At 35.0% G+C, this 9,752-nt stretch overlaps 1 long non-coding RNA gene across 1 annotated transcript in view; it reads right to left on the bottom strand.

The window, feature by feature from the left end:
• Positions 1–4,920: 4,920 nt before the first annotated feature.
• The window catches only part of LOC149136886 (uncharacterized), a 14,100-nt gene continuing 9,268 nt past the window's right edge, over positions 4,921–9,752 (bottom strand). The window contains exon 2 of the long non-coding RNA XR_016237864.1: positions 4,921–8,788. This is a non-coding gene — a long non-coding RNA (uncharacterized LOC149136886). The remainder of the gene's footprint in view (positions 8,789–9,752) is intronic.

Raw genomic sequence — 9,752 nt, 5'->3', positions numbered from 1 at the left:
TAGGTACAAGGTCTGAAATTTTGTAGGAGGGGGGGCCAGTCGGTTATATCGACTCCAGTACGGAACTGGTACTTAATTTATCAACCCTGAAAGGATGAAAAGCAAAGTCAACCTCGGCAGAATTTGAACTCAGAACGTAAAGACAGACGAAATACCGCTATGTATCTCGCTCGGCGTGCTAACGTTTCTACCAGCTGGCGGTCTTATATATATTATACGAAATATTACATTAATAAAATCAAACAACAGCTGTATACATGCACGTCTTCTGATAAGTAAGGTCGGAAACAATGTTTTAGATCTTACATACCTGAAGACGAGCAGGTGTATAGGTACTGTTGGATCATATTAATGTAATAATGAGCATCATATATGTAACAATCAGCTATTCCCAGCTGATACGGATGCGCCGAAACAAATGTAGTGTTTTGTAGTAAAGCGTGTTCATTCCATAATCTCGCATTACAATCTTTTATGTATGTATGCAAGTATGTATGTATATATATATATGTGTATGTGTGTGTGTGTGTTCGTGTGTGTGTATGCATGTATGTAAGTGTGCGTGCATATATATATATATATATATATATATATATATATATATATATATATATATATATGTATATGTATGTACATATGTACATATGTGTACAACATACATCTCGAAATGTATTTTAAATGAATCTTATTTTAAATATACGATCCTATATACACAAAAATATATTTAAAAAACATACTGACATGCATGCATACATGATTATATATATGTATGTGTAGCTTCTTATATATATATATACGCGCGCGCGTGTGTACATGTATATGGATCTTTATATCTTATATGAATTTTAAAGGCTATTCTAAGATAGTGGAAGAGTTAGAATGAGAAGTGATAAGTAGATATATATATATATATATATATATATATATATAGATAGATAGATAGATAGATAGATAGATAGATAGATAGATAGATAGATAGATAGATAGATAGATAGTTAGATAGATAGATAATATATTTAATTACATTTGAAAATCAAATCATTCCTGATCTGAGTATAATTTTATCCGTTTCATGTTCTATAAAATTAATCTCAGAGACAATCTCTGTCGCAACTTTATTTCAAAACATACATTTTCAGATTATGTGTATAATGAAAGGAAAAAAAACAATAGTAATTGTGAATATAGTTGAGCTTATAGTGATTACTAACCACATGCTAGTAAATGAGAGAGAAGGTTTCTCTATCATATGCTTTGTTGCCTGCTTGTAACTGAATGGGATAAGGAAATCAGTTTTGCCGATAGGTCACTTACATTTCGAACACTACTTTTCTTGGTATGCTGATATCTATTCTTCTTCAGTGGAAACTAAATTAAAGAACGGGGCACTCTGTGGAGCTGCTGCGACCATGAAAAATATTTAATCATATCCGCTCAGTTTGAGCCTTCGTGGTGTATATAACAACTTGGCATATGTAGACGTCCTCCACATACCAGGAAACAATTGAAGTTAGACGTCAAATATAACAATTTGCATGTTCTTTCATTCTAATATCTTAAACGGTCAAACGTTTCAGAAATAAATGTTATAGCGAATATAACCAGTAATTCAATATAATCATTTTTTTTTTAAACAGAAGAAGAATTGCATAATAAAAAGAATCGTTCCTTTTTCTGATGTTGCTAGAGACAGAACGACAGCCCGCACATGGTTTTTATAAATCTATAGTAATGTTGGGAGAGAGAAGAAAGAAGTTAGGTTATTATATACAGACTGGACACCTGGATCAAATATTTGGAATAATGTGGATTATGCTAAAGTTGTGAGGTTCCTTTTAGACTAGGAAATGTATCTAAGTAAACCATTCTCTTGGATCTACACTCCATTAACTGTCTTCCAAAAAATGTCCGTTTAGATAGGTGCACTCAGACGACTTGACAATCAATAGGAACGAACTAGGACCATCAGATTACGAAACGATTGTTTAATTGAGATGGCCAAGATTGTGAATATACAAACCTTATCAATGTCACATGCTTGGAAGAAATTAGTGAAGACAACTGCAATTGTTCGATGAAACGAAGAGAAGCTATATAAGTGAACTTGTAGCGAGTGGAAACGAGATATCATAAAGTAGCTTTTGCACAGATCTCAATAATTATTGCCATTACATCGTCTTCTTATTATTATTGATAACAAACTTTTGTTTCGACTTAAAGTGGAATATTTTGAAAGAGTGCTCTAATCGATTTGGACTACATCGAGTCCAGAGGATGGATGGTCGTCAAATACCTTATTTCACCCCAGAAAATATAATCTTTTCTACTCTAGGCACAAGGCCTGAAATTATAGGGGAGAGGGCAGTTGATTAGATCAACCCCATTACGTAACTGATACTTAATTTATCGACCCCGAAAGGATGAACGGCAAAGTCCACCTCGACGGAATTTGAACTAAGAACATAAAGACAGATGAAATACCACGAAGCATTTCGCCCGGCGTGCTAACGTTTCTTATTTCTTTATTGCCCACAAGGGGCTAAACATACAGGGGACAAACAAGGACAGACAAAAGGATTAAGTCAATTACGTCGACGTGCTAACGTTTCTGCCAGCTCGCTTGCCTTCCCTAGAAAATATAATGAAACACTGAACTATTTATTTCTGCCAGCAACTTTGAGAAATATTAGAGGCCTCAAATTTTGGCTGGCTGTATGTTCCGCTAAGATTGGCTCTAGATCCTGACTTTTATTAATTTCAGTGAACACATCTCGCCGACATATTTACTGCTTTTTAAACGCAGAGCATAAGTACTTAAAACTTACCATGGGTAACCTAAACTTTCTTGCACCATTATATTTCTTGAAAAATTATTTGATTGCATTGTAGTAGCAGGGAAAAGTGACGCACCCGGCTACATCCACTCTGGTATATCAGTAGCATTTTTTAATCGCAGAAAAGTAATTACAATGAAATAGCAATCCCGTTGGAATTACATTTAATATAATTAGATGATCGAAGAAAAAAAGAAAAAGAAATACAAAAAAATAGTAGCATCTGGCGTTTTGCCATCTCTACAAAACCACATCCTTTGTGAGTAATTTATATATACATAATACAAACTGGCGGTTGATGATGCTTTCGGATCATCTGAAATGAGTAATACATATATATATACATATATATAAAGTAGAAAACAAAGAAAATCAGGATAATAACAGCTCATAATAAAGGTTCTTGTTCATAAGCAGGTATATAACCTCAAAGTTTATAATCTGACGTCCTAGACACGTAGCTAAAAGTCCTGTCTTAGCGTTAAGTGTGTGTGTCTAGAATTTGACGCATTCATACAAAGTATATATATAAAAATACACACACACATACATACAAGCACATGTATACATACATACAGACACCACACACACACACACACATCATAAACATCATAACCCGACACACAATTTCAATGCACACAGTCTAATTCTGCAACTCATAACATTAATATTGACAACTATTAATGCTGGAGCATGTCTTTCTCCAGGGTATTGAGTTCGTCAGGGAATGATGAGTAACCAACTAATTCAAATCAAATTACTAACAAGGGATTACAATAAATATCTATCAGGCATTTAGCATACCGGCAATTTTTATTAATTATATAATTTAATCAGTGAGAAGAGATGGTATCCGTGATCATTACAAACATATCAGAAAGAGGTTTTGGAGTAACTGCCACTTTATTAAAAACTGCTACTTATTGAAAAGTTATTATATTTATGTGTGTCTATTCACATTTCTCTGGTTCATAACGTTGCTACTTACACACCAACACAGCTGTTCGTTTCCGATTCACGACTTTGTACACACCACATATTTCTTAATCCTTTGCATGGCTAAAACATTTTCGTAAGATTGTCCTAAATGTTACCGTTTGTTGTCAGACTTTAAGTTAGCCATGGTTTCATACGATTTTAGTGATATAAAGCATTCCTTACATAATGCCTATGTTACTCTGGTGGTCGAAATCAATTGAGAATGTGTATCATATATGATGCAAGCATGTCAAGAAATTATGTCTTGTGTTCATATGTGATACCAGCAACACACAAAGGGTTAAAATTCAGTGTTACTTAGATCTCAAAGATCTAAATAGATGTAATATATAATTGCAGTATAACAATATACATCAGACGTTTTTTACCCGCTTATGCTGGAACGAAATTTCAAATGAATTCGTAAAAGTAGAGCCGTTAGCTAAATTCACCAATCGATCTAATCTTGCTGTCAAGACTGGATCCTGAAGGAGGCTGGTTGTTTCCTATCCTGACTGATATACTACATTTCATCCAACATGACCCTCCTCAGGCATTGGTGTTGTCAATAACACCAAGTCCTAGATAAAAGAGAAGAAAATTCTTCGTCATGTAACAATTATTGTCTTAAAATATGTCATAATTAGTAGTATTAATTTACCAGAAAATTGTAAAGATAAATCCACGTATCTTCATTTCAGTGATGATACATAGTGTAAATCCATACAGTTGTCTGAAAAGATTTTGCATAGTTTTAGATTTTACCAGGAAAATCTGATGTTTTAAGATTTGAATTTAGAGAATTTGAACATGATAAAGTGTAATGAAATCAAACACGTGACACAATCAATTTCAGGTCTCTATAAATCAGTCAATATCATTTTGCCAGCTTTATTAATATGTAATCCCTAAAATGAAAGTAAACCAATAAAGAAAGAGCAAATGAAACGAAAGAAATTATCATAATAAACATTACTTCGAGCTGCATAAATTTTATCCGCACAAATAAATCATACTATTTTCTACACAGAAGTCATTTGCAATTTGCTGTGCATAAATATTTTCGTGATAATTGATTCAACACAAAAGCAGAATAAAAGAGCAAAAATATAATAATACAAACTTTATTGGTGTGGGCAGCAGCATAAATATTTTTGTCAAAATAAAATATAAAAGAAATTGAATACGAAAATGCATTAGATGTTACACTATGTAAACTAAATAGATAGAACTGTGAAAAAGAATCAATGAATTCTAGAAGCAATAAAAATAACAACGTACATTAAATAAAAAACAAAAAAAACTCTTAAATCAAAAGCGATATCGTCTTCAGCGATAAAAAAACATTATTCAACGAGTCATTGTTAAAATTTAGAACATTTTATCTCTTATCGCCATAATTCATTTTAGCTCAATTCCCTCCAAACAAATATATATCTTCGTTCAATGGTAAAACAACATTATCTAATTCCCTATAAGATTTGAATGAAAAATGTTTATACAATTGAAAATCTGAAAGGCTTTATATTGTTTACTTTATCTTTCTTCTCTCTCTCTCTAAATTATTCATATTATAAGTTAAATTCCGAAAACTTCTTCAGAAAATGCTGAGGTCAGGTCTTCCGTCCTGTTGGTTCTTAGAAATGGCGATAATCCTTTCAATAGAGATTTTACGATTAAATACTTTCGTTGCCTTTATACATTATTAAAGATGCGTATTTGCTGTCATGCGACTTGAAAAGCAAGATGTGTAATAAAAACACAGACTGACTTTGTTCAATGAACAATATTTCAACAGTGCATCTGTCTTACTCAGGTTCAAAATAAGACAAGAATAATTACAATACGCGAAAGCCATAAAAAACATATTTACAAATTACGATTGTTTGCAACTGGTTAACTATTTCAAGCTGAGTGGTAAAAATAAAGTACCACTTATTTGTATCAGTTTAATAAGCAGGGGTACATAACTTAAAATTCGTTTCGCTGTATGTTCGGTAGGTCAGAATACGTACTACTTCATCTACCAGCCAATCAGAAGGTACCCTTACATCTGGCAACAATTTCTGTTACACAAAAGTATTGTTTTCAGTTGAATCAAAGGGTAGTCGACGAAAAAACATTTTTGCTATACATTTTTGCCCGTCTAGAGCAAGAAAGAAGTAGAGAGAACCCCTACTCAAAACGTGCTGTAAAATTTAATAGTACACCCCAGTGATTTTGCTCAACTCCCCTAACAAGAATGTTTTAAAGAAAAATTTCTTCATCTATATTTTAGATGTATATATAAAATATTAATTCGAGCCACTAATAGTAATGCAAACTCTACTAGCGTTTCTGGTCACCGTACCTCTAAAAATAGTTCCAAAATTGTTTAGAGTTATTGATTGTGAATCAGTATGTGTCAGGTTAACTCCATCACAAATTCAAAAAGAAATACTACGATATATAGACAATGTAGGAGCTATGCTGTTCTCATTTATTGCACACGCTGTTGAATGCACCAAACGCTAGTTGAATTATGCTGGTTGCACAAGACAAACATCAGACAAAGGATTCAAGGGACTTAGGTATTACGGCAGCCACTATAACACTTCTTCGACGGGGCCTTGCTGAGTATTTTAAAATCAATACACTGTAATTATAATAAACACATTAAAGTATACAGCCTTAGAAAATGTACTAATGATACTAGATATAGTACAGATACACAAAGCATATGAAAGCACATACATTTTGTATGTTACTAGTGTCCCGTCTAGTGGGGAATGAACAGAATGACTTCAAGTATCCATGATATTCATACAAACACTGGTAGTTTACCAGAGTATTCGTTCTCAGTGAAACTTTGGGAGTCGACAAAAATCAACCAATTAGCCTATTTGAGGCCTGGGCATTTCCAGGTGTAAATTCTACAGGCATGGCTGTGCCGTCAACCGAGCGTAGCCAAGATGCGCACAGATGAACGAAATTCTTCAGCATGCACTCGTTCAGTGACTGAGTATTGCTGACTTACGGATTATTATCGAAGATCACCTCTCGCAACATGCTTACATTTAATACACAAAAAAACTGACTGTCATCTTATGTGTTCAAGAGATTCAATGAAAACAATGCAGAGGAAATACAAGCAAAATGGGTGCGGCAAGCACATCTCCCCTGTCAAGGATAACGTCATAGATCTTCGAAAACAAAACCTCATTGATAGAATTGTAATAAGAACTCAAATAAGGCGAAATGTGTACAAATATTTTGATTGAATAACAACTCCCATGTAAGCCATGCAAGTATAGAAAGTAGACGTTAAATGCATATGATTGATGATGACGACGACAACGACGATGACGATGATGATGATGATGATGATGATGATGACATGCACTGTGATTCCAGTAACCACACCTGTCCGTATACACGAAATATATATTTAATTGTAACATAATATCCTAGGTATGTTATCACTGAAAATATTTTTCAAGAGGTTTATTCATAGTATAGCCGATAAGGGTTTCTAGTAACTTTTAAGCCATGATATAGATTGTAGGAGAGAAAATAAGATGACGGAATGAATAAAAGTACTAAATAGATCTTTGTATAGTTTATTTTAGCGGCGTGGGCTGAGTTAATAACCTTCCAAGTTCTCTGGAGCTGGGTGAAAGGTTACAGGTGATGTTTGATTTGTGTAATTCATCTCAATAATTGCAAAAGAAGATGTTTGGGAGTCGAACTTCAGAAAATGTAATGGAGATGAAAAACTGGGCAAGTAATTATTCTCATGCTACGGAGAGGATACACTCTTTGACTGACGCGACGAGAAGTTACCAGAGGTTAAATGAACATTGATATAAATGGTATCAAACTTAATATTGGAGAACGCTGTTCAACAGTAGAAAGAGAGAAAGGAGAGAGATGGGGTGAGAGAGAGAGGTTGAGGGAGAGAGGGTGAGGGAAAGAGACAGAAAAAGTGAGAGAAAGTGAGAGTGGAAAATTGGTCGCTTAGCTAGGAGTTGTAACGTATTGGCAAGCAAGTATTTACTTCTCAATGTGATTCTTTCTATAAGGCGGCGAGCTGGCAGAAACGTTAGCACGCCGGGCGAAATGCTTAGCGGTATTTCGTCTGCCGCTATGTTCTGAGTTCAAATTCCGCTGAGGTCGACTTTGCATTTCATCCTTTCGGGGTCGATTAAATAAGTACCAGTTACGCACTGGGGTCGATATAATCGACTTAATCCGTTTGTCTGTCCTTGTTTGTCCCCTCTGTGTGTAACCCCTTGTGGGTAGTAAAGAAATAGATATTTCGTCTGCCGCTACGTTCTGAGTTTAAATTGCGCCGAGCTCGATTTACTCTTCTGGCAACTGTTCCAGAAGTTTGATGTTCAAATCATGAACTGACACATTCTTTGGAGGTAAAATGGCACGGCTTTTCACCCAGTTGTGGTCTGTAAACTGGTTCCTCTGGTTAAGAAACACCGCATTCATTAGTTCCTTTAAACGAGATACCATACATCCAAAAGGCGAGCTTACCCAGCCATCCTTCTCGCCTACTGAAGTGCCATTACTGACGTCCAACAGTTGCTTTGAAAATGTTCTGTCTGCATCATCAGCACTGAGCTGTACTCTCATGTTGATTGTGGGTCTCAACTTTTACACACTACTGCATCGGTAGGACAACTTTATGCTGGCATTTACATCATCAGGTCTTGTTCCCTTTGGAACCACGAGAAGGGTTTGTCTAAAGACTGTGACACCTCCCATGGGCCTGGTGTTCTGTCTCATATCTGGAAGGGCCATGTCAAGAGTTTCAAAGGAAACCGCATGGCACATTGTCGCCTCGTCCCATAGGATCAATCTACATTCATCCAGAAGTTCGCTTTTTATAGAACCATGACTGATGTTGCAGTTTGCCTTCTCTTTGTTGGACAGATCGAAAGGGAGTTTGAAGCAGGAATTAGCTGTGCGACCACCACTTAGCAAAACTGCAAATAAAGGAAAATAAACGGGTTATTTCGCTTGGCTGTTAAAGGAAAATGTATGGGCTACATGTAGACCTCTTATAGGGGCCTAGCCATTCAATTACAGATTTTATTAAACTATAATGAGGATAGTAACAAACTGGATGTTACTTTAGCATGTTTGCAAAGTATCATGAAAATTCGTTAATGGGTGTCGATGGCAACTTGACACAAAGGACCAAACAGACTCGCGTTTATATATATATATATATATATATATATATATATATATATATATATATATATATATATATATATATATATATATATATATATATATATATATATGTATATATATATAAAAGTAAAGTTAATCGCCACATCAAAGTATCTGTTCCATGTTATTACTAGTTTAACCTCAGGCAGATATTCCGACAGCTGGTTATCTGTGCGGTGTTGCACTCTGTATGTTGCTAACGAATCCTGACAACCCTCTAGCAGACAACAGGATTGCGTGACTGAATCAGCATTAAGCTGGTTGGTTCATCCACAGTTGCGAATTCCTGGTCATTAGAGCAATAGCCAGGTCCGCTTCAGCTAGCAGTATATTGTAAACAAAGTGACCATCAGTCACTGATTTGCAACAGACTAAATAGCGATTTGTAAAATCTCATGAAGAGATCACATTAGTAAATATACTAACAAGTAAAGTTAATAGTAGGAGTTCGTTCCCCCTGCTAGTAATTTACAGGATGCAGAGGCGCACCGATAACCAGCTGGCGGAAGATCTGCCTCGGTTTAAACTAATACTAACATGTAACAGCCCCTTTAATGTGGTTATTAATTTTACTAGTCTGTATAATCACTACTCTGATCTCTTCTTGAGATTATATAATTAGCTATTTTGCATATTGCAAATCAGTGACCGATGGTCAATTTGTTTAATATGTATTGCTGCCTGGAGCGAACCATGTCTATCGCTCTTACG

The sequence above is a fragment of the Octopus bimaculoides genome, chromosome 2 (genome assembly GCF_046866305.1).
Source record: "Octopus bimaculoides isolate indiv1 chromosome 2, ASM4686630v1, whole genome shotgun sequence".
Taxonomy (NCBI): domain Eukaryota; kingdom Metazoa; phylum Mollusca; class Cephalopoda; order Octopoda; family Octopodidae; genus Octopus; species Octopus bimaculoides.
The sequence above is the reverse complement of the archived record's forward strand: the minus strand, read 5'-3'. Positions and strand labels throughout refer to the sequence as shown.